Source organism: Diadema antillarum, unplaced genomic scaffold, assembly GCF_040938485.1.
Source record: "Diadema antillarum isolate AM-2024a unplaced genomic scaffold, OU_Dant_1.0 seq00000451_RagTag, whole genome shotgun sequence".
NCBI lineage: Eukaryota > Metazoa > Echinodermata > Echinoidea > Diadematoida > Diadematidae > Diadema > Diadema antillarum.
The window spans coordinates 924,446-948,759 of NW_027271424.1; the positions used below are offsets into that span (position 1 = coordinate 924,446).

The 24,314-nt window shown below is 39.0% G+C and overlaps 1 protein-coding gene across 1 annotated transcript in view; it reads right to left on the bottom strand.

Annotated features, from left to right (window-relative positions):
• LOC139732823 (NACHT domain- and WD repeat-containing protein 1-like) overlaps window positions 1-24,314 on the bottom strand; it is a 97,397-nt gene that overhangs the window by 61,160 nt on the left and 11,923 nt on the right. The window contains exon 2 of the mRNA XM_071643665.1: window positions 19,964-20,279. The gene's annotated coding sequence lies outside the window, so the exon portion shown is untranslated. The remainder of the gene's footprint in view (window positions 1-19,963; window positions 20,280-24,314) is intronic.

Consider the following 24,314-nt stretch of genomic DNA (forward strand, 5'->3'; position numbering starts at 1 on the left):
CATCAATCTTTTTTTTTTGTTTACCACTGAAATGATAGCAAATCATGCAAAACGCGAACTTTTAACAGGGTTCCTTGCAAACATTTGCGATTTTATGGCCACAGAACAACAATGAATATGAAGGAGTATTAAATGGAAAGAAATAGCGACATGAAATGGCATATTATTGACATGGGAAACGATTGCACTGATTAAGCGTCCCCATCATTCCAAGTTTGGGAATGTTACCTTTTGCTTTTAAATCAAATGTTGACAGATGTTTTTGAATGAATGAAAAACAATGCATGCACAGACATGCATGTACATCATGCTCACATACATACATACATACAGACTTTGTGCTAACTGCACATAAACTTAGTTCTCTGTTTAAACACAGAGGTCTGTGTTCAACCCCTTTTTTTCTATCATTTTACTCTTTTTTTTGGGAAAAAAAAAGACATTTTGATTAACTAGTGCAAAAGGCTTGAATGCACTATGTATCTATTCATTCATTTACTCCCATTCAGGCATCACTCCGATGGTAACATATAGTTTTTTGTTTTTCATACGACTAGAATACCCTGTCGCTAGTATTCCGCAGGATATTGCTATTCTTACTGTAAGATCAAATCATTACCGCTCTGGAATATCAAGGGGCAGACTTGAGCACGAAAGACAGGAAGGGAGTAGTGCTGGGGGAAAAACTATGTGATAAAGTGGGTGACAGTGGGGAAAATTGCTCTTGGATATGGATAAAGAAGGAGTGAAATGAATGATAACTGATACAAAATTTGTTTATGCAAGTTGTTTATGCAACCATGTATGCACTTGCGTCATCCAGTGCCGTGGAAATTATGGCACTCTGCAAAGCGTGAAGGAGAGAGGGAGAAAAATATTATGCCTTGCCATCACCCGGGCCGAAAGGAAGATGGAGAAAAAAAAATTGAGACAAAAATAGTACCGTTAAAATCAATACATGCCTCTTCTTCCCATAGTTGTAGAATTGGTTTCTGTGAAAATGGAGAGGAAGGAAGGGGGTAGGGGACCGTGGCAAAAAAAAAAGGGGGGGAGGAACGGCTGGGTAGGAATAAAACATATGGGTATGGGGGGGGGGGTGGAATAGAAGGGGCAAGAGAAGCGAGCTAAAGTGAACTACCACAAGAATTGAGGAGGCAGAAGTGTAGGGGGGAAATGAGAAAAGGGGGAGGAGGAGAAAAGGGAATATGATAGTAAATGAGGGGGTGCAGCAAGAAGGGGGAATAAGAAGGGGGATCTGGAGCCTGGGTAGAAGCCAGGGGAGAAAGTTGAGGGCTTTAGGAGCGGAAGGTGTGAACAAGTGGTAGGAGATGGGCGGTAGTAGGGAGAAGGGAAGAGTGGATGGGGAAAGAGATGTGAAGATGGGGAGGGGGAGAAAAGGGGATAAGGAGCAGAGACAGATGATGACAAAGCTGTGAAGGACTAGAGAGAAGGGGGTCTAAACAAGAGACTGATGGCCATGTTGGGACGAACGAATTGGGATGGGAGGGAGAGTGTAAGGGGAAATCCACTGCCATAGAAATTCGAGAGGAGGAGAGGGAAGGGGGAGGGGAATGATGCGGGGTTGGACAAGAGTTTGGAAGAAAGCAGAGGGGGAGAAAAAGGATACCTTCAGACGTGGAAGAGAGGGGTTGGAGAAGGAAATGGAGAGGAGGAATATGAAAGGGATAGATGGCCCCCTGATGATATTTCTTTTTGATTCTCAAGGGAAGATATTCATGAGAGCCAACCACTAGACAGTCCCTGGATCTCACTTGAATATGAAAGAAGATTTTGCTTTGTGCTGGCAGAAACACGGTCAAGTTTAGCTATACGGCGTGGACCTTTTGTGGAGGAACATTGTGGGTAAAATTGTTTTTGCGTTTTTTTAATGTCTACTAGAACCGGAAAATCTAAACATCCACGGCATCACACAGGAAACGAGCGATTTTTTTTTTTCTTAGAAAGGTTGTTATCGCAAAGTCAAAAGAGAAAAAGACAGAGAATCAGTGCAGTTCAGAGGCTTGAAATCAGGACTGGAAAGACTGGCATATGGAATTCTAATCCATAGACTGATGACAGAATGCCCGTCCTTCGGTGTCTCACTGAGCACAAACATTTGGAAACATAACACAGTCAGTTGAGCCACGAAAATAGGCTCCTCCACCAGCACGATGACAGAGTGCATTGCAAATATCAATTGAGGCTCAATGTACTGACATCGGTGCATTCAACCTTGTACAGGGCCAGACGACTTGCAGTGCTCTTTTGTATCTAGGTGCATTCCAAGGGTGGTTTAATAGCGGATAACAATTATGTAATATCCAAGGCTGCACAATATGGTACTGGTCCGTTGGTCCCTGACCAGTAAAAATCACTGTCAGCTAGACCAGTAACTTTTTCAGGAATGGAGCAGTAAAAAATGGAAAAACTGGGTACCTACTGGTCCAACAGACAGGTTGGACCAGTAGAAAAAAAAAAATGGGTTAGTGTGCAGCCCTGGTGTATCACAGAGATTCCAGCTCTCCCACTTTCGGCCAAAAAGATCTTCCGCTCTACCTTGCTCATGCCATAAAAGGAGAGTAGTGGAGTTTGCATTCAAAGTTGCCTGGGAAGAGTTACATGACCGTTACGACACACTTTCTTACCAAGTTCACGGATTACTATTTTTGGCATTGTGAGTTGATTCTTCGCGATGTACCGCTGTGTTGAGGACTTTAGGAGGATTTCAACTTTCACATTTATAGGCAACATACAGGATGGATGGCAGTGTGTAACCTATTAAATTACAGTGACATCGTAAGGATACACCAGTCATGTGGTCATAACACAAGAAACTACCTACTTGCACAGCTCGCTATAACAATCATAAAACATACCTTCAGGTCATGTAGAGAGTGACAGAAAATATTTGACCAGAATTTCTGTTTGCTGACTGTGGAAGCACTGCAAAACATGCAGCGTGTGTTAAAAACTTAATGCTACATTTACACCTTGTTCACGACGGATACCTATGGATATCTTTGGTATGAATACCAGTAGCTGATTTACATCAGGATTTGCATATCGCTGTGCTTCAAAACACGAGATAGGAGTTGGCCTCCGATTACTGAGAACACCTCAAAGCCAGGCATCTATGCTGTGATATCCTTTCTTTGCATAGAAACTGGAGGTCGCCCTTATCAAACAACTTGTGGCTCTAGTGCATGGACTGGAAGTAAAACTCAACTGAGGAATGAAACAGAACATGATCATGAGCTTATATGGAAGACGTCTGTGGTATATGATATAGTCCTCACTGTCTTTACCCCCCCCCCCCTCTCTCTCTCAATGACAAGCAGAGGTTTTGAAAGTTTGCTAAGTGCAGAGTGGCGCCTACAGCTCCTCCAATCTGATTACAGTCTGAGACATATCAGTGTACAGGGGAAATATCCCAAGACACAAGTAGATTCAGGTATTGTAGAATATGTAATTTGTAAAACACATCAGCAAATGATGCATCACGCGTTACCCCGGGGTACCGTAGTACCCCGGGTTACTGCGTTGTGTAGCGCCACCTCACGTCCACTCGAGGACAGCCGCAGAGAAATGCATGCACTGTGTGTGCGTGTACAAAGTCACTCCCATGCCACTGCATGTTATACGATGCATGCATGGCACGCTGTGCTAGCAATAGCGTGTGCTTCAGTGCAGTGCAGTGCAGTGGCTAGCACCGCTGGCTCCAGCACCAAAGTGATTTCCACTTTTTGGCAACCCAGGCTACAACCTTTTTAAAAAAATAATAATAATAATTCAACAAAATGGCTGATTTTCATTTGGTACCCCGGGATACCATTTATGTCATCAAATGCACAAGGAAAAGCAGAAAAATCTATATCTGAATTGTAACTTTTAGGGGTTTTATTGGTTCAGTCATTTGTTTTATTTTGCTTTGTGTTCAGAAGGTCCATGATAGATATACATATGTATGGTTTGGTGACAAAAAAAAATCCAAGAGCTGCATGGACTGAAAGGAGTTTAAAGCCAAAGATTGTTATCAGCTCACTCTAGGACGTCTATCAAAGTAAAATTGATATTTATGGAAGTCTTATTGTGCGCTAAAATTCTCTTTCAAAGTCTACCATCTATTCAAGCTGATATACTCCATCGTGATGTACCAATCAATCCCATCAACCATCTGCAGAATTGATGCTGCTTCTTTTTCCTTCAGAATTCAAAATGTGCACAGCTATGGGTAGATCGGGTTTTACAAAATATTGCATAGGGAGATGTTTGAATTGATAATACTATAGGTATACGCCATATATTTAGCGAGCCAATTTTGGCAAATCGTGACTTCCCGACAATTTCGCAAGTGGTTCCATTCGCGATCGTGGAGTATTGTACTGAACGGAGAAATGTACATCTGCGTGTCACATTCATATCAGGATCAGAGTCATTATTTTCGCGTGTCTTTAATTTCGTGAATAGCACCTGACTTGCGAAATTTGCGAAAATAAAAACCTCACAAAATATTTGGCATATACATTATTTAGAATTGATCACTGAATATATGAGATAATGGCTGTTTTGATAGCTGTCAGATACGTCAACCAGATTGTGTGATACTTTTAAAACATAGCTTGGATGAGAGGGCATGTAGCCACGACAACAGAGTACCTTGCATGACGGATTACTTTCTCCATGCAGTAATGGATAGCTTGTGCCCAGATGGCTGGAAAGAAGGCTATTGACTCTCAGGACGTCAAACACAAAACTTACCCAAACATTCTCAGAGTGCATCATTAAGGAAATAGGAAAACAAATATTCAGGCGACAAAACCTCCCCAAACCAAACCAAAAAAAAAAAAAAAAAATACTGGTGCAGAGTTTGCTTACTGTCTCAATCTAATTCCGTCTTGGTCTGGTCATTGCGCTCAGTTCTCTATAAATATAACAGCATGTCTGGTCAATCTTTCAGTTTTCGGAAGGGCATCCAGAGGAGATAAAGAGAGGCGCTCGGGATGAAGACGCGTGATGGATGGGGGTGCATTCTGCCCCCCAAACAGACTGACACCGGCAATGAATCATGATGACTGGGTAAATGAATGGGTGAAGAGGAGACAGCCAGTGAGACAGGGTTGGGTGCTTTTCTTTCAAAATTGGACTCACAAAAAAAAAAAAAAAAAAGGAGGGCGGAGAAGAAAATCACCTATTTTCATTGATGCTTTCTACCCTCATTAGCAAATCATTGTTCGGCTCTAAAAACACTTTCTAGTCGAGGGTAGAATAACATGCCAGGTGGTAAACATTAAAACAATGCTCCATATTCAACTTTGAAGTATGTGAACCACAAATGCCTTTGACTAGATTCTCTTTTGTCCTTCATTGACAGGAAAACATGTCTCATGAATCGATGAGATAGTGAAGGGCACTCTGAGAAGTCTACAGGCCTATTTTCTCATTATTCAGCTGGGGGACACTTCAATAGTGTACATGTACATGGAAGATGCTTTCCTGTTTGTCATGGGAGTTTACAATATAAAGATGTAAATATTTTGAGTGTGGCATGGTTGATAGCTTGAAACACAAATAAATTGCGAGATACCCACTCTATTTGCCAGTATAGGAAAATGCACGTGTATAGAAACACACAAAGCCCGTGTAGGGAAAAGTGATATTGTTATTCTTGATGCATCACACTCATCCATAAAGTTTGAATCATTTGTCAGAAAGCAACATGCACACAAAGGTGCAAAAAAACAAACACACAAAACAAAAGCATTCTGTACCATCAAGGTAAATATTGGGAATGCCCTTTCTCCTCCATCACTTTGAGGAAGAATGGCTCTTATCTTTTTCCACACACTCTGTCAAAGAGGTACCCGTCCCACTTACTATGAATCAAAACACTCACTTTTATTGTATACATGTCGTGGTGTTTGATTCAAGGTTAGGATTGATCAATGACAATGCATACAAACCCATTTTCATTTCATTTCGTTTCATTTCATTTATTGCTTTTTGCCCTTTTTTGTGTGCGCAGAAATCTTACAAAGGAAATACATATTCAGGATATGAAAATCAATGGACAGTGCTTACAAAAGAACTGCATGCAAATCAATGATAGTCCTTACAACAACAACAACAACAACAAACCACCTTGAAATCATTGATAATTTCTGAATTTTTCAGGGGCAGATACTAAAATCAGACATGGTTTCTTGGCTTAAATAGCTTGATCCAATAGTATTACATCTTAGACATACACACCAATATTATCACCAACATTGACAAAAAAAGAAAACCCTTCTCAGTCTTGAGCTGAGGCTATGGACACGGAATAAAACAGGTTTTAAAAATACTCCCTTCAGTCTTGCACTGAAACTATCACGGAGCAAAAAAAAGGACAGGACAGATCACACACACACCCACACAATACCGAGATCATTTTCCCTTTCTGTGCAGAGCGCCAATAAGCAAATAGGTTATGTAAGATTGCGGGGCGCCATGGAGACGGCTAATGAGCCCATCATCCAGGATGATTTAGGAGCAAGAGCAGCCTCACGCGGTTAATCATCTGTCAACATAATATCTCCTTTGGCGAAGAAGAGACAAGGACAGAGGAGAGCGCAAACCAAATCATCCCTAATTTCTTTGTTGTTTCAGCATCTTGCTAACACTTCTACGGGCAGGTGGAAGGAGAAACGTTCTGGCATTTCGGTTCTATTCTTTATTCTTTTTATTTGTCTTCTTCTTCCTGTCAACCCTCCCATCACGGCCAAAAAAGAAAACCCCACAATTTTCTGTGGTTTGGTGGTGCACCTGCATTTGCTTTAAAAAAACAAAATACTTCTGTTAAAAACTACTTATTAGTAATGTTTCATGGGGTGGAGTAGAAAATTCTGCTTCAATTGAGTGTTTTATCAGGAATCTATAATTGTGTGCTTTGGTGGCAGAATTTCTAACAGTCTCCCAGTTGCCAATTTTGTTTACTTTCTTTCAAATTGTTGAAATATGCAAAAGATCTGAGTTGCTGCTTCTCTCTTATAAAGTAGCATGTTTTGGAAACTTCTTGATTTTGTGCAGATTTTATGAATTTATACAATTCTACCTAATCTTTGGGGGTTTTTTCCTATTGAAGGTATATATAGCAAAATTCAGGGTAGCCAATTTGACAATGAGAAGAGCGGAGTTTTTTGCAGCAAGTTCCCCTAGGATTTGATGGGTTAAAATATGCCCAAGGTCCATGCTGTGTTGTCTGCCCACACTTATTTGTGATACACCTCTGTGACGCTGATCTCTTGTGACGTTAGCCTCATTATTTTGCACATTGTCTGAGTTAAAACAGCAGTGGCCAAATAGGATGGAAAACTGGTTTTGATGATGAAAAAAAAAAAACAATTGAGTTCACATGTATCTGCCTTTCAATAAACATCTTGGCCACAGGGACCACTGATAAAGTCTTACTTTGAAAGACTCCTGCTAGGTGAATTATTAATCTAAACAGGGTGATATCAATATGCAGGATTATCCATATAGCAACATTCATACGAACTTATAGCAAGCTTGACAAAATCAACTTCATTTCATGACATGGATATTAATTTTCTAACTAGATGCTATGAATAATGCATTCTTCTTTCATTTACAAATGAATTAAAAAACCATGAATAACACTAGTTTTAGCAGGGTTTTGATGAATAGAATGACATCTGATTGATAGGCAACACTGCTCTAATTCAGCCTTCTTGATATTGTAATTGCAGTATTCTACTATCAAGAGTCTGCCATGTAAATCTGTCTGTCTGTCTGGTCTGTCTATCTGTCTGTCTGTCTATAAAGTCTTGCCTGGTCCAGAAGCCGAAGTGTACTTCTTTGTATAACTGTTTGGCAACAGAGGTCTAGTTTTTGAAAGGCCACACTGGCAGAATCATAATCTTTTAAACCAACTGCTTACAAGAAAAGGTACTGCCACAAAATTACCCGATGGAAATTAGAAAAAAAAATCCCAAGTGCAAAGGGTTAAATCAAGAACCTCTTACTTGTTCAAAGCTGAGAACGTTTTTCCCCTTTCTATTCTTTTCTTCTTCTCCTTCATTTTGTTTTGCTAGCATCTTGGAATCCTCTTTCCCTGCCTTTTTGATTAGGTATTGATATACCGGTAGTCTAAAGCAGCCTTCTTCCCCACCGCCTCCCCCTTTCCCTCCCTTCCAAATGTCTTTGGAGACAGTGGGTACACACTGGTGTGGGATCATTGATCAATTTTAATGAAAAGAAGGCAGAGGGGCTCTGAGAAAATTAGGTTAGTATTGACAAATGGTGAAATAAAACCCCTCAACAGCGGCATCTTAAAATGGGATCCCCCTGCAAATAGTACAAAAGGCATGTGTGGATAATGGCAAATTAAAAGCCAGCCAGCAGTCCCCTGTTGTACAATTGCCAAATTTGCACTGGATCCTCACTTTATATCTGCAGATGATGCAAGGGCTCTGGTTTTATCTTTGTTTTTAAAGATAGTCCAAAAGTGTAATGGCACTTTGGCTAACTCCTGCTCAGAGAAAAAACATGCACCAGCAAATGTTTTCGCATGAGCACAGCGTAGTTCCTATAGCTTAATGATAGTGGTACACAAGAACATTTTAAGAACTACCGGTACTTAGTTACACTGAACTTAAAACGAGACAGCTTTTGAGAGAGTCTTGTGTATCTTCAGATCCAGACCATTATTTGGTCAATATATATGCAATGTAACATCCCAAACAAGATAATTCCTCTGAAATAATCTTCCTCATCTAAATCTGAATCCTTGAAATGATATACAGTGGTGTCCTATTACAGTGGTCACACAAGAGTACTTTGATTATACAAGTAACTAAAGTTCATTAAACATACATGTGGGAATTGCAATCTGTAAAGATATGTTTTTGAATTTTACACAATATACTGTAGAACTCTGATTGCAATTGGTACACAGTGAGCTTTAGAGTTTATCCCTTTTGAATGTCAAGATGTTGTAAACATCTATACTGCAATGTTCTTCAACTTAAACTACTTTACTGGTAAACATGTATGTTTGTCATTAAGGGCATCCATGGAAAATTACCTGCTGAGGATTTGAATGCCCTTGCAGGGCTTGAACTCAAACCTGGGACAACTGCTCTAGATCTACCAAAGTACCTTCATGGACATGTGGATTGAGTGAATGCAGCAATATTAGTAGAACACATCAGTGAGAAAATTGGACAATCCGTTCAAACGTTATGAATTTTTTAAGTTTCTGCTCTGTCACTGCTAGATGAGAAGACTACTACAGCTTGTGACATCACAAGTGTAGAATAATATATAGAAAATATAAAGAAAATTCAACATATTTTCACTTTTCTCGCATAATAAAAGAATGCCTGACTTGCCTCTTTCAGAAGGCAGGGGGAATAATATTACCATAAATAAACATCAGTGACAAGTCAAGAAAATGTGCACTTTAAAAAAAAATTGTGAAATTCTCTTCTCATCCAGCAGTGACAGTGCAGATACTTTAAAAATGCATAACTTTTAAATAGATTGTCCGATTTTCCCCAAACTTTCACTGATATGTTCTACTAATAATGCTGCATTCACTCGATCCACATATGAAGGTGGACTTGTCCTTTAAATCTGTCTGATGTCGAGACCAGCGGGAGAGCTGAAATCTTTATCCCATACATATCAAATGGGAAGTGGTCAATAGTTTCGATGTGCGGTCAAAAGTTTTGAATGAGTGGTCAAGAGTTTCGACAAGCAATCACAGGTCAAGTAGTTTTGAAAGTTTTTGTAACATACATTGTACATGTGCATGCACACCTGTAAGATGGAAGCCTTGCTAATGTGTTGGAACAACTTGTGTATTGAAGATGTTGCGAATCTTGCATCCGAATGATCACTGGTTTACAGCTCTGTAGCTGAATGATCAGTGTAGCACACTCTTCGTGCCCCGTACTGTGAACAAGATCAAATTATCAAGCTCTCAGGAAATAAGAATCATGCAATTGGTGACTCATAGATGATCAATTACAAAGACAAGGCTCTATTTAACTGAGAATCATATCAGCAGATTACATTCAGAAAAAAAAAGCAAAAAAAAAAAAAAAAAAAACCCTTCAGATACTAAGAGGTTGGTCAGTGCCCTCCAGAAATGAGAGAATTTAATACACACTAAGGTCATACACTTGTGAAACATTTTTCATCATGTGCTTGTGTACACTCTGGTGCCCGAACAGCTACAGCAGGTTTAAAAATTGTATTTCCTGTATCTAAAACAGTGTTCAATGCGGTATGAATTATACCATGACAAGTTGTTTTGCAATCACCCTTTTTTTGTTTCTTTCTCTTGAAAGAAGTAACAAAATTCACCAAGAAGCAGTGACTTTCACAATGGGGGGGGGGGGGGGGGGGTGGAGGGGGAGACCTTACACTCCATTTGACTGTAACACAAGTCATTATGCTCTCAAGCAATGGTATGGACTCGTAATCGACTGCGGATGTACAAGTGCAACGTGAAGAGGTGTGACAACTACAATGTGACAACAACCAAACCCAGATTCAACCACAGAGTCCGGATCTACCCTGGATATGCGGAAGGCACAAGCTTCCTGCCCCAGCTAGCCTCGCTTCCAGATCTTTGTTGCTTATTGAAATCCATTTGAAATTCCACAAACATGCCATTTTACTATCTCACAGTCATACACGGAGGCAAGAAGCCACCTAGAATTGAACTCCATCTCATGGAAAGGACATTTCCGCCATGTCTCTTCTGTTGGTTACCCTTAAAAAAGACATGACGATACAAGTTGGTCTGGAACCAAGAATAGGTAGTCCCGGATGTCACCTTCAAAAACCGTTGATATTAAACAAGACTTTTCAGATTATTCTACACGTGAATGCCATCGCCCATTTGTTTGTGTGTGCATATCTATATAAATATCAGTCTTTACGCTGCCACAACGATGTTCAGTCACATGTGCAAAGTTTCCAAGTCCACGCCAACCTCAAATATTAAGTCAATGTCAAATCGTTGTGTTCTGGAATGGAATAAATTATATGCATGAGTAGGTGCACATACTCAAACTGCTCCTCAAATTTGGCTGTTTCTGGTGCAGATGAGAGAGAGACCAAAAATTTCTTTCTATTAAAGATCAAACTTTATTTCACAGTAGAAAATAAGCCACACAAAACTAGCATTTCATGGGAATCTACAGGCTTAAAACTTTGTGGACAAGCCCATCAAGAGCTATCCCCAAGGATATGAGGTTTCAGTTCCATCATATACAATACTTGCACTTACAAAAAGAATTTAAAACTTATGATACTGTGGCATTGTTACTCTGTCTACGTGAGAAGCCTTTGTGTTAAAATGTTCCTTGTTGGCATTGAAGCCTTTAAGATGACCCCCCCCCCCCCCCACCCCCCCCCCCCCCCCCCCCCCCCCCCGAAGAAGAGGTTTCTCTGTATATCCCCAATCCAAAGGAAGGATGTTCCATACTTAAATGGGAAGAGGAAGGAACGGATCTCATAAGAGGAGGCAGTATAATTATATACAACCATGATACCCAACATTTTGCAGTTATCGTCACACAAAATACGATATTCCTACTGGAAAAAAACCCAACAACAACCTGTAACCTTTTCAGGATTCCATGTCTGGGAGATTCCTGCAAAAATTAAAAACATAGATTACCAACAATAAGGCCTGGAGATGTTATTTTGTGCAGTTTTGTTCACTTTGGTCATTCTATGCCATTGTAGGTATAGACCCATTCAGTTTTAAAACACTGTAACTTATGTCGGCCATAACTGGGGGCTTCCAAGAGAAGACGAACAGACGATTCAATGGGATATGAAATGAGTCCTCAGGTGCATTGCTACATTATGTGAGTACATAAATCTACTATTGTTAGATATACTATTAATTCCATTTAATTAGGTTTCTACCCCATTTACAGATCAAATTTGTATGAATATTCCAAGCGTACCATTTACTTTGACGAGAATCTCATCCATAAATTTGCATTTCAGCACAGAAACTGCGATCCTCTTTCTGCGATCTGACAGCCAAACTTTTCTTGAGACTGAGAGAGACATGTTCAGTATCCACCACACAGCATCGTTTACTTCCCTTCCTAACATTAATCTGCCAAAAAACGCCTTTCTCAGCAATTTCTTTCAGCATATCGGATAGCTTGCTGAGATTCTGCAGAAGGGACACAGAAAGACAGAAAAGATTGCAAATCTATCTTCCTCATCTTTCCCGCATCACTGACGTCAGATGCTGCGGACAACCGCAAACATTGCATCACTGGACAAAGACTTTTCAAAGCATCCGAGAGACGACAGACGCGACCACCTCAGTTTTTTTCGATGACTCTGTACTCATGACTGAGGAGAAATAACCATCATGATAAGGAGTCAGATATAGGCAAACACATTAAAAGTGCAGGCATTGTGTGGGGGTAAGAGGGGATGGAATGGAGAGAGGGAAGAGGAATGGAAGGATGAGGAGGAGGAGGAGGAGGAGGCGGAGGAGGAGGGACAACATTCAGGGTGTGTCAATGACTCCTCTGAAAGTACACATTTGCAGAGGAAGCTCACAATCTGACAACTCGCTGAAGAATCTTCTCTGGTTCACTCCTGCATGACGATACGCCATCTTGCCAATTTCCCTCTTTTTTTTGTGGGCAAAGTGTGGTGGCAGGGGCGTGGAGGAAGGGGGTGGAAAGAAACAAGGGGGGGGGGGGGGGTTGGGTGCAGGACAGGGAGAGGGAGGAGGGATGTGAGTAAACTTTCTTCACTGGAGGCCCAGGTAAAATTTACCTTCCAACAGAGCACTTGGCATCTTCAATCTTCCGCTCCCGAGAGGAAAAGTGCGATGGCTATAAAACGCGAGGGGCCTGTATCACATGACGTAGAATGCTCCCGCTGCCAACGCGGGCATTCCGATTAAACAATCCATCATGCTGAGCAAAAGATTTACCTCACTCCAAGGGCCCTCGTCTCATCTCCCGTGTAAGTGCCCATCACACGCTGAATGAACATCACATCTCATATCACGGGCACACCCATCACCTGAATGGATCTTCCGAAAAATGTTGGGAGTCCCCGCAGTGAAGCGTCAATGAACGCTTGTCATCTCGCTCCAGGAAGACTGATGTAACTCCGCCCAGTTGACAATGCAAATGCTCAAGGTACTGATTAAACAGCCTGGTACAGTTTACTTTGTGGTTAACTTTGCCATAAAGTATAATGTTAGAATGTAAGCTTGATTGCAACAATCAGTACCATTTGGTTTATCCACATCCAATGATCTGGCATTTTCATTGGACGGTGTTAACTTTGAATTTGTTAAAGTTACTTTCAACTTGTCCATTTGTGAATTGACACACATAATCTGCTTTGGGCATCTGATGGCTATTGTTCATAGAGTCATGTTGATGGAATTGAAAATTACGCTTACCACAATGGTGAATTTTATTGTCACAGGGAGGTGTATGATCAAGCACTCTGCACCATATTACATCAAAGTCTACATGAAAATTATTCATTACGATACGGCAACAACGTTCTATGTCACAATAAGTTTCTATACATAGTATCTGATGACATCACAATACATAGGATGATTAAATCATGAGAGGGAGGATGACAGAATTTCTTTTTGCTAAGATATAAGGAAGTGATGTTGAAGAGACTTGATATATACCGGTAATTTAATACAATTAGCTGTACATATGAGTGAATTTGAGATTGTAAATTGCACAAAAGGTTTCATCATCCTGGCAGGGTGTGTTTTTTTTTTTCATCTAAATGCTGAATAAAAGCAAAATTTCTAGACAAATTGATTGCTATCTCTTTTGTTGAAGAAGTTGCACCCCCCCCCCTAAAATTGTTGCCTGGAATTCACATGTACAGGAAGTATGGCTAGAATTAGCATGCATTTTAACCCATTATCATTACACTGGCAACTCTTGATGGTCACTGCATTTGTAATATTGGATAAAGATGAAATGGAACTTGTTAAAATCATTATTATATCTGCTGAAAATCAGACAGAAAATGTTCAACCTGAGAGAGAAAAAGAAAATTTTACTCTGTTAAAATCAGTAAATCAGTCACTGATTCAGCAGTAAGTAGGCTTCTGAAAAGATTGCACCTGAAACCAAGTATGGATGATGAACACAGGTTTTCAAAGAAATATAACTTTTCACCATACACGGTGAAGCACTGACACTGAATGGTAACAGTTTGATTGAAAGATAAAGCATCAAATCGAAGAACACAGTTTTGGGGACACAACGGTTTAAACCAGCTTAGAATTGAGCATGAAAAAAAAGTGACGTTTCAACCTGTGACCTTGTCATCACCGCTTATAAAATATCATAATCTTTTTTCACTGCTGCCATGAAGGCATAGCTGCCAACAACAATCATGCATCAAAAATCAGGGAGGCTTTAAATTAGAGCAATTGAGGAGGTACTTGGGTGATACATGCCACCTCAATAGCTGACAGAAAATTCCCAAATTACGGAGGCATTTATTCTCTCCTGTCAGGGCAGGAAGAGATGATGTTAACCGCGAGCCTCCTCTAGAATAAGTAAGACTTAGCAGCTTTGCCAAAGTGATTTTGATCCCGCTGCGCTGTATGATACGCTCTGCTAGCGTCACCCTTGAGATCTACCGTTCCTTTGTTTCAGCACATGATATTAGGACAGAGCTATAACAACAACAAGGGGAATGATGCAGGTTTCCATGGCAACACGCATGGCAATCAGAATCTGACGGGATGCCCCCAAACATCTCTCCCTCTCTCGCACCACAGCTACGCACTCGATCTGTTGACAAGGATAAATGTCCGAACGGCATGCGTGTGCCCAAGCTGGGTAAATCGGGAGACCTGTTGGCAAGGTGAAATATTGGACTGGCGCTCTCGCAAGCGGTTGCAAAATATGGCTCTTTCCTGACTACTATTGATGGCGGTGCCATTAGGTTATGGGGATAAAGAAGGGAAGAGAACCAGCCTTTGCTCTTTCTTTCCTACTTACAAATGCACTGTGCAGTGATTTCAACTCTTGATCCTCATGACACTGATTACAGTTTGTAATTCCTGTATTACCATGCAACTCAACCCAAAAAATAAAGAAAGAAAGAAAAAAATCCAGCCAAAGGAGAATGCATTTTCATCTCCCCCCCAAAAAAAAAAAAAAATCCCTGACATATGTTACTAACAAACTGGACATGGCAAATGTTGAGACACTGTTTGTTATATTTCCTTTGCTCCCTGTGTCATCATAGTCCCATATTGTTGGCCATGGATGCTGACAACCAGCATTTACATATTCTGAGGCCGGAAAAGCCCTATTTTTTGTGAAAAAACAGTATTCTTCACTGATCATGCAATAAAGATATGTGTAGTAATACAATTTGGGAAAAACAGTATTTTCCATGACACCTATGTTTAGTTATACTCTTTGTAAAAAAAAAACACACACACAAAAAAAATGGTACAAATTACTGCAAATATGCAACAGTTGGTAGTGAGAGTCACAATTTCCTACTCCTGATTTGACACCTCTTACACAAACATGTAAATTGGGCATGAAATAGACAGCTGCGACGTGATTTTCAGTCCAGGTGATGTGGAAAATATTCAGTGGGAGATCAGGACATTGTCTACACTGTGTTTGATCCGAACTGTTTACTCCAAAGAGAGGACAAGGCAGAAATATTCATAATTTATCATGACTGTTTTCTTTAATACTACGTCAACTCTCTTCTTCATTAAAAAAAATAATAAATAAATACAACACAAAAATGTGTGAATATCATTCTAGTGGAATTATTCACTGTCATTGAGCAGCTTTTCAAAATGTGAATTCTGTAAAAGCTCAAATTTACACACATTATGCATGCAACTAAAGTAGTGTGAAAATAAAAACACAAGTATTTTTTTCTTTCTTGCATGTAATAGCCATTTTAAATTTTGATTCTGCAAAATTAAAAATGTGTGAAATTCACTTTATTCAATCAAAAGTGACAAATTACTCATGTGGAAATATCCACTTTTCCATGTTTTATCTGTGTGAGAAATGAACTAAAGATAAATTTGACTAACATTCCTAACAATATACTTGAAAAAAAAGGTATCTAAATTAATTTCTGATGCATTCTATTGTTTTATGAATTTCTTATGTGTTTCTTGTTGTTCTTCCTTTTTTCATAAAAGTTATCACAGAACCATTTTGAAGCAAAATTATGCTATAAGGAATTGATATTAGCCAATGAAAGTGAAAATAATCTTACCTTTTTTAGTAAGATAAAAAAACTCCATTTGCATTGACTTTGTACACAAAATCACATTTTTTTTTTGCCATTTTCTGTCTGAAGAGTTGTATAAAACGATGTGCAGTGTTGTAACAGTATGCCTAATTTTTGCAAAAACAATGTCATACAATGTGCGAGACTTGAAAGTAAAAAGTTAGTGAGTGCATGGTAAAAAAATTCTGCATGGCGGAATAGTCGTGGAAAATGTTGAGGGGGTTGATTTAACCCCCCCCCCCCCCCCCCGGCAATTTTAGGGTGGAACACTTTCAAAATGCCTATTCAAAATGTACACAAAGGTGCTTTGGTGATTCTCTTTAATAACTTTTAATACTGAGTAGGCATAAACATAAAATCATGTATACTGAACAGTTTGCTATAATTGGGGTTTATAGTTTTTAAACAATGTGCAGTGCATGTTTGCAAAAATTGGCTCTTCATTGAGCTCAAGAAAATTAAAGTAGCATAAACAGCACTTCTGTGAATTGCATTTTGGATCAGCATTTTGGAGCACCATTTCAAAGTGGTGATTCTGCTTTCGCAACACTGAATATAAACGCACCCTGAATTTCCAGAAAATTTTACCACCATTCTAAACAAATGACTGATGTGCAATTTCACTACAATCTAACACAATAATTTTAGGTGGTCCCCCCCCCCCAGAAAAAAGAAAACGCACGCAAGTTTTCATCATCAAGCATGCACACAGCTTATTGCGCATACTTTTAGCATTACTTCAAGATGCAGAATGTCTGATGGTTGAAACCTAACTCTTCCAAAAAAGACAGATATATGGGAAATACATCTGTCACTAGGTAAAGAGTGCTACCTGTGCATATGTATGGACAACTCATCACGACATTGAATATGACTTTGGAGAGAGAGAGAAAAAAAATCCCTCGGGGCTACACTTTTAGCGAGATATTAATCTCTTTCACAGCCACGGTAGACGGCACAGAAACAAGCCACTATACCATTGCTGCTACCAATCATAATGAAGAAACTGAATATCTAATTCCTGCTTACTACTGATGTACATAACAAGTATAATGTGTTTTAAGATCAATGTAAAACTCATACAAAAGCCTGCAACCCTACATCAGAAAGCATTAGAATGCACACTCCTGTTAGATTGTTGTGTCCCCATAGAATTCTAAAGATGGATTGTATGCACATGTAGACTAATCTACACAATGAGATAAACACACACACATATGCACAAAAGATATGTACAATATATATATATATATATATATATATATATATATATATATATATATATATATATATATATATACACATATACACACAGTACGTATATAATATATATATATATATTTCATGGACTATGCATAGAAACAAGTCGTATACCATATGCTTTCAGTGTCCCAAAACCAAAGGTAATCTCTCAGTGTATGAATCAAAATCTGATTATTCAGTGTGCATTCCAGCTTGTCCAAAAACACACATGAGGACACACCTTCATACCTATATCAGTTTTTTTCTTCTTCTTTTTTTTGTCTGCCAAATAAATAAAGCAAAGCTAGATACTTTTACCATCACATCAGACTCATGTGATTCACAGGCCAATAAAACTTTTAACCTCAGACAGGTTGATATGGATGTATCATGTATCATCACATGTTGCATCCTCCGGTCAATATTATTACAAGATGAGATGTGTACAGTTACAAAATCATACACACACTGTGTATTACCATTCTAAATGTGTGTGTGTGTGTGTGTGTGTGTACGTGTGTATGTCGGTTTGTGTCACCTGTTTATATTATCCTCTAGTGGTTGCCTCCTCCCCTTTCAGTTCATGTCTATTAGCCTTAAAGGGATGGTGCAGTTCTGGTTGAGATGGGGATTCAGATTTTAACTTTTTTTGTGTGTGTGAGATAATTAGAAGCCACTTAATATGAAATATGAAAGAGCATACAATTTTAAGAGGAATCTAAAGTTCATTAAATGAAAATCAGTTTTGAAATATGGCTGAGATATAAAATAAACCAAAGTAAAACAAAGTGGTCCTAATAAAAGGTGGGTCCAGTTTCGAAATATGGCTGAGATATGAAATAAAACAAAGTAAAACAAAGTGGTCCTAATAAAAGGTGGGTCCCACCTTTTATTAGGGCCTCTTTGTTCATGGAGTGGGAATAGTAAACGGCATGGAAACGACACTTGAAAACATCGTGGAGTAGTTGATTTTGCTAGTGATATCACACATTTCCCACGGACACCTGAACAGGTAACACTCGGGGACTAAACTTTGATGGTGGTTATCAGAGAAATAAAAATGGCCTCTCCCAGCTGCACTTTTGCAGCCCACACATTAGCAACATGCCAAACTCAGTGCACAACAAAGACTACATGGAGCATTCAATGGGCCGACCTACAGGAAGAAGATTCCCACATCCTTTCAGGATCTCCAGTGAGGTCATCACTGATGAATTGGCAGCCGAAACTTTGATGATCATCAGAGAATTGAAAAATCAAAAATCCTGTCCACATTTTCAAATGCTGAATTCATCATCTCATGTGTATTTTGTCAATATTATCAACTTGGAATCATCATCCCCCTGCAGAAGGGCCCTAAAGGTTTGCACGCTTGAAAAATTAAAAAAAGAAAATGATGGTTTCATACATTACATGAAAGAGCTTTCACGCTCTGTTAAATCACGTCACAAACGAAAATTTAATTTTGGGGTCGAAATTTCATGCTAGGGCCCCTTCTGCCAGGCAGGCAACAAATTTCTGTATGCAATGCATCCATACTGGGAGTGAAAGAACGAGGAAAGATATGGGAGAATATGCGTACATGTAGGTAACAGAGGTATAGAGCGAGTAGAAAGTGTCTGTACAGGACTACGGTCTTGAAAGAAGACGAGATGATTGCCTGTGTGTATTCGATTCCACTTGTTCATGTTGATAAAAATGCATGGACATACATAAATGAATGAATAAATATGTAAACACTTCTCATAAACATACATAACTGCATTTAACGCATTGATATATGAAAATATATTTGCGGAAATTACAAACATACTATATGTATTTAAGATGCGTGTGTATATATTACAGTTGTAAATATATACAATATAAACACATACAATACATATTTGTTTGTCTTTATATATACACACATGAATTTAAGCATACACATACTCATGTATCATAGATTCTATAGATGCTAATTTTCTTGTCTTTTTTTTTTCAATGAACAGTGAATAGTATCACACACCAGTGGATTTCAGCTATTCTTCTTTTCCTTTGGCTCCAAGTCATTAACAGAGTGGAAGTAGTTGTGGTCACATTAGCAACTAAAATCAGGGAAATACCTCTGAGCCTGTCATGCAGTTTAGATTTTGGCCTCCAAACGGTTGTATCACATTTATCAAATGAGGAAATCACTATAGGGTGCCAATATCCTCAAACAAAAACTGAACAGATGAAACAGGATTGATATGCTTTTGGACTTCTTGCTAATCTTACCGATAGTGACCAAATTGCGCAAAAACGTAGTATGACATTTACTCTCCACTGCTTAGCTAGGTTGACGGGGGACGGGTGGCAGTGGAGATGAGGGAGAATTATTAAAGGTACTGTAGCTAGGAAGCCTTAGAGATCTTACCTTTCAATGAGGCTTTACTCCATGCATCAGAATAATTTCCTGTATTCCAAAATGGAGGCTTCCTCGGCAAGTCGGCAGGCGGTGCGCTAACCAATTTATCTGCATTTAGTATGCATAGCAACCGGAGTCCATCCCTGCTCGCATCACACACCAACCGGACTCTCCCGAGGAGTCGACACACAGCGATGCAACAAAAATAACGATGATGAGTAGAAAGATATCCTCTTCTTGATCAGCAGTCCCTTTTAATTTCTCTTCCTCGTTGGCGAAGACCTCTCCTTAGTGTCCGATTCCTCAATTAGTTCTGCCGAGAAGCCTGCAGAGATGATGCGAAAACGGCAAAGAGAGGAAAGGAGACTGTGAGATGTGTGCCGCTGCGAGAGCAAGGTGGATGGGATGGCGGTATAACGCAAAACAAGCATCTTAATAGCAACGACTGAAGCAGTGGTGGTTCTGTCTGCAACAGGCTGGGCAAGATTTTTTTTTTCTCTCTCTCTCTCTCCTCATTTCTCTCCCTCGCTCTTCCCTATGGCTCTTGTGCACCCTACTACTACTCCATAAAACATCAGATACGCCATCCTACAGCATAGAGAGTGTGTGGACGGTGGCGGACGGACGCACACACACAAACACGCACCCAGATCTACCCTGTGCATCATAATGAACACAATGCTACACTTGGATGCATACATACACACACACACACACACACACACACACAAACATATATACACACATACACACCCACACACACCTCCACACACACTTATTAATACAGATGCACATAGCAGTTGAGTTCAAAGGTGCATTATGAGTAGAGATCTATGTATGTGTGTGTGTGTGAAAGTGAAATGGATGGTATGCCGGTGTGTACATACACATTGTCATATTCGCGGTATAAACTTCAGCAGAGCGCCTGCGAGAGTAATTTCGAAGCATGCCATGCACCCTGCAGTTCGGCTCGCTGACACATGAGAAGGCGTAGAGAGAGATGCGCCATGTATATCCCAGTGTTGACGTATTGTGTATTTTACGCTGTCAAACAGTGGCAAAAAAAAAGACAGCAAATGCAGTAAGGGATGCCAGCAACCTTGGCTTCATGTCACCAGGAGGAGATAGTAAGATATATCTCTCTCTAAATCCACTTTGCATTTTGATTGCTACCTAAAATGCAGATGCACAACACTTTTATCCCTTGCTTGGAGCGCCACGAAGATGGAATTGCAAAGCTGACGCATATAGATGACAGCTAGAGTTGAAAATTACAAAATTGAAGCATTTCCATAAACATCAAACATTAGAAATAAGTTCATTCCTTATTTTTTTTTTCTTCCACAAATAACTTCTTGGTTGTCAAAATATCAAGATGTAAATTTCATTATTTTGTTTTTGTTTTTTTAAGTCTTTATTAGTTCTGCTGGTGCTCTTTCAACAGATCTCCCCATAATGTTGTGATTAGTTTATCAATGCAGTGAAGTTCATTGAGATTTATCTTATTTCAGTGTCATACCCTGTCAACTGCTTATTATCATTTTTGTTTGATTTTTTTGCTTATTTCTACATAAATGTATTCTTTAATGTTTGCTGTTTTTCTGTAAATGAAGAGTTTGTTCGCAAAAACCGATAAGTCCATTTTTGAAGATTTTGAAATACGGTCTCTGTCATAAAGTACAAAATAATACCTTTTAAATGATATATTGGTCACTACATATAAAGGTACATTTTTGAAGTTATGGTCAGAAGAAGCAAAAATTTTCTTATTATTCTCTTTATTTTTCTTGACCCTTAATCGCAAATATCTCCATATGGCAAATATGGACGGTTTTCGCGAACAAACTCTTCAAATACTTTTATTGAGACATTTTCTTTATCATCATCAGTCTTTTCAACTGCTGTAAATTACCGTCTGATCTCAATTTTTTTGACACATTTCCTCTTTTTCCAAGTCTGGGGATATCATGCCAGACATTACGATATGAAAGCATGTGGGGAAAAATGCACAACCATGAAATCATAGAGAGACATTATACCTCTTAAAATATATGATTTATCTCCAAGAATGTGTTTGTTGTTTGCAGATAATTTTTTTCTGCATTAACTTCATGACAGATTTTGATGACAGTAATTTCAAATATAAATGGGAAAAAAAATCATAATACAGTATACCCGGTACATAGATATATTACACGTAAATACAAAACCTTGTTTGACAAGATAAATGCATTTTCCATTTACTGCAGAGGCGAGACAATCATAAGTAACTGCTTGAAGCAATGAGTATCTTTCTGTTTCTTTTACGTATTTGTTTACAATAAGATCTTTTTAGTGTTTTATACACCACTGTCCATGATATGGAAGAACTAGAATACTAGTGGTTTCAAGATTCGTCCACAACTTATTACCTCCGCCAACGGAGGAGGTTATGTTTTCTTCGGCGTTTGTTTGCTGGCTTGTTTATCTGTGTGCAAAGTAACTCAAAAAGTTATGAACGGATTTGGATGAAACTTACAGGAGAGGTTGAGAATGACTCAGTAACAGACGATTAAATTTTAGTAGTGATCTGAGACTTTTTATGGATTTTATGAAGGATTTTCGATATTTTGGCAGGTAGGGTCAATGAACTTGAGAGTTCAAGCTGCGTGCATTGAGGTTTGCATGTGCGCGTTATTAAAAAGTGCATGCTCTAGTTTTTGCTAGGGCGAGGCACGCCGCGCAGCTGGAGGTTAATGACGTAACAAAAACTTCTATTTTGGGAAATCGGGCGACTTTCAGCATGCATACATATGGGTGGAAATCATTGATCGCAGTGGAAGAACAAGATCAGTGGTATAAATGAACTGCTTGGCGGAGGTCTGCGCTCTGAAAGTGCTTCTTTAGTTTTTAACAAATACACGAAAGAACTTTTTTGTTATTTAGTTGTTTGTTTGTAGGGTCTTTGTTGGGAGAAAATGTATATGAAAATTGGTAATAATGAGGCACAATCAATGATGTGATGAGGATGGACATTGTGACAATTTTAACAACAAAATTATCTCTTTAATTTACTGCACAGATGAGCAGTCTTCTGAAAAGATAATTGCTTGTACTGATTGTACACCACTTCAGACAAAGACCACCTGTATTCCACCGGTTTCTTTGTAGTCTGGGTCTCGCACTCTTGATTATTGTCTGTCTGTCTGTCTGACTGTTTCTCTCTCTCGTCAAGCTTATTTCCGACTGCTTGAAACACGAATACCTTGTGCTGCAGAACTCTGGGCAACTGTATCATTGGCAGTGATCTGGTCCCCATTCCATTTACAGTGACATTTACAGTGTATTCTGAAAGCACATGGTCAGGAGTCTGCAATAATGCCCCGCCATTTATTGAACACCACTCGCGAGACACCGTCTGAAAGGTACGCACGCACTCGCAAGAGAAGTACTCCGCAATCGATCTGGATTTATTGAATAACGGGGATATACTTGTATCCTCGAAGTTTTTATTGCGCTGAAATGAATACCTCATTCTTTGGAAAATTGCGGAATTATTTCGAGTGGAATAACCTTTCTGTGGTGACCAATGACTTATTCAAGATGCTTTATATGATTCAGAATGATTACAGAATGAAACAAGGCAATTTTCCATTTTTTCCCTTATTCTATACATCATGCACAATTTCTCCTCCCCTTCCCAATAAATGAGAAAATTCAGATATGTACTATGTTTAGAAAAAGAGCAGTCATTCTGTCTGCTGGTATTACACTGAATGTTTCAGAAAACCCATTCTTGCTACAGTCACATGACAAGAGTAACTGTAGTTTGTCGCGGTGTCTGTGAACAGCAAAATTCATCAAAATAATTTCATAGGCACTATAAGAATACTCTTAGCCTCTCTTCAATGCATGCAATATATTGATTAAAAGACAGATCTCCTTCAATTTTCTCTGTATTTTCTTTCTCCTTTCTTTTTTTTTTCCAATTTTGTTTCCAATTCTATGAATGAAAAGCATTACGTACATGCTAGGTTAACTGGGAGAGGCTAATTTCCAGCTATAAAATATTATGGTTGTGTGACCACTCAGCAATAAAAAAAAAAAAAAAAAAAAAAAAAAAAAATCTTTCTGATAAGTAAATCGCATTATAAATGTATATCAATTGTGACAAAAAGATTTGAAATTATGGTTGATTTGCTCATTATTGGATACCGTACAGAGACAATTTACTGAAGACGATAAGAGCAGAATATTGTTTGTAAGCACCGTCTCATCTTTCCAAACAATCCCACCCATGAGCATCTGTGTGCTGTCCTACACTCAATCTGAAAATATGTACAGTCCCATCCATGCAGGTCTGTGTGGTGAGATAAATCTT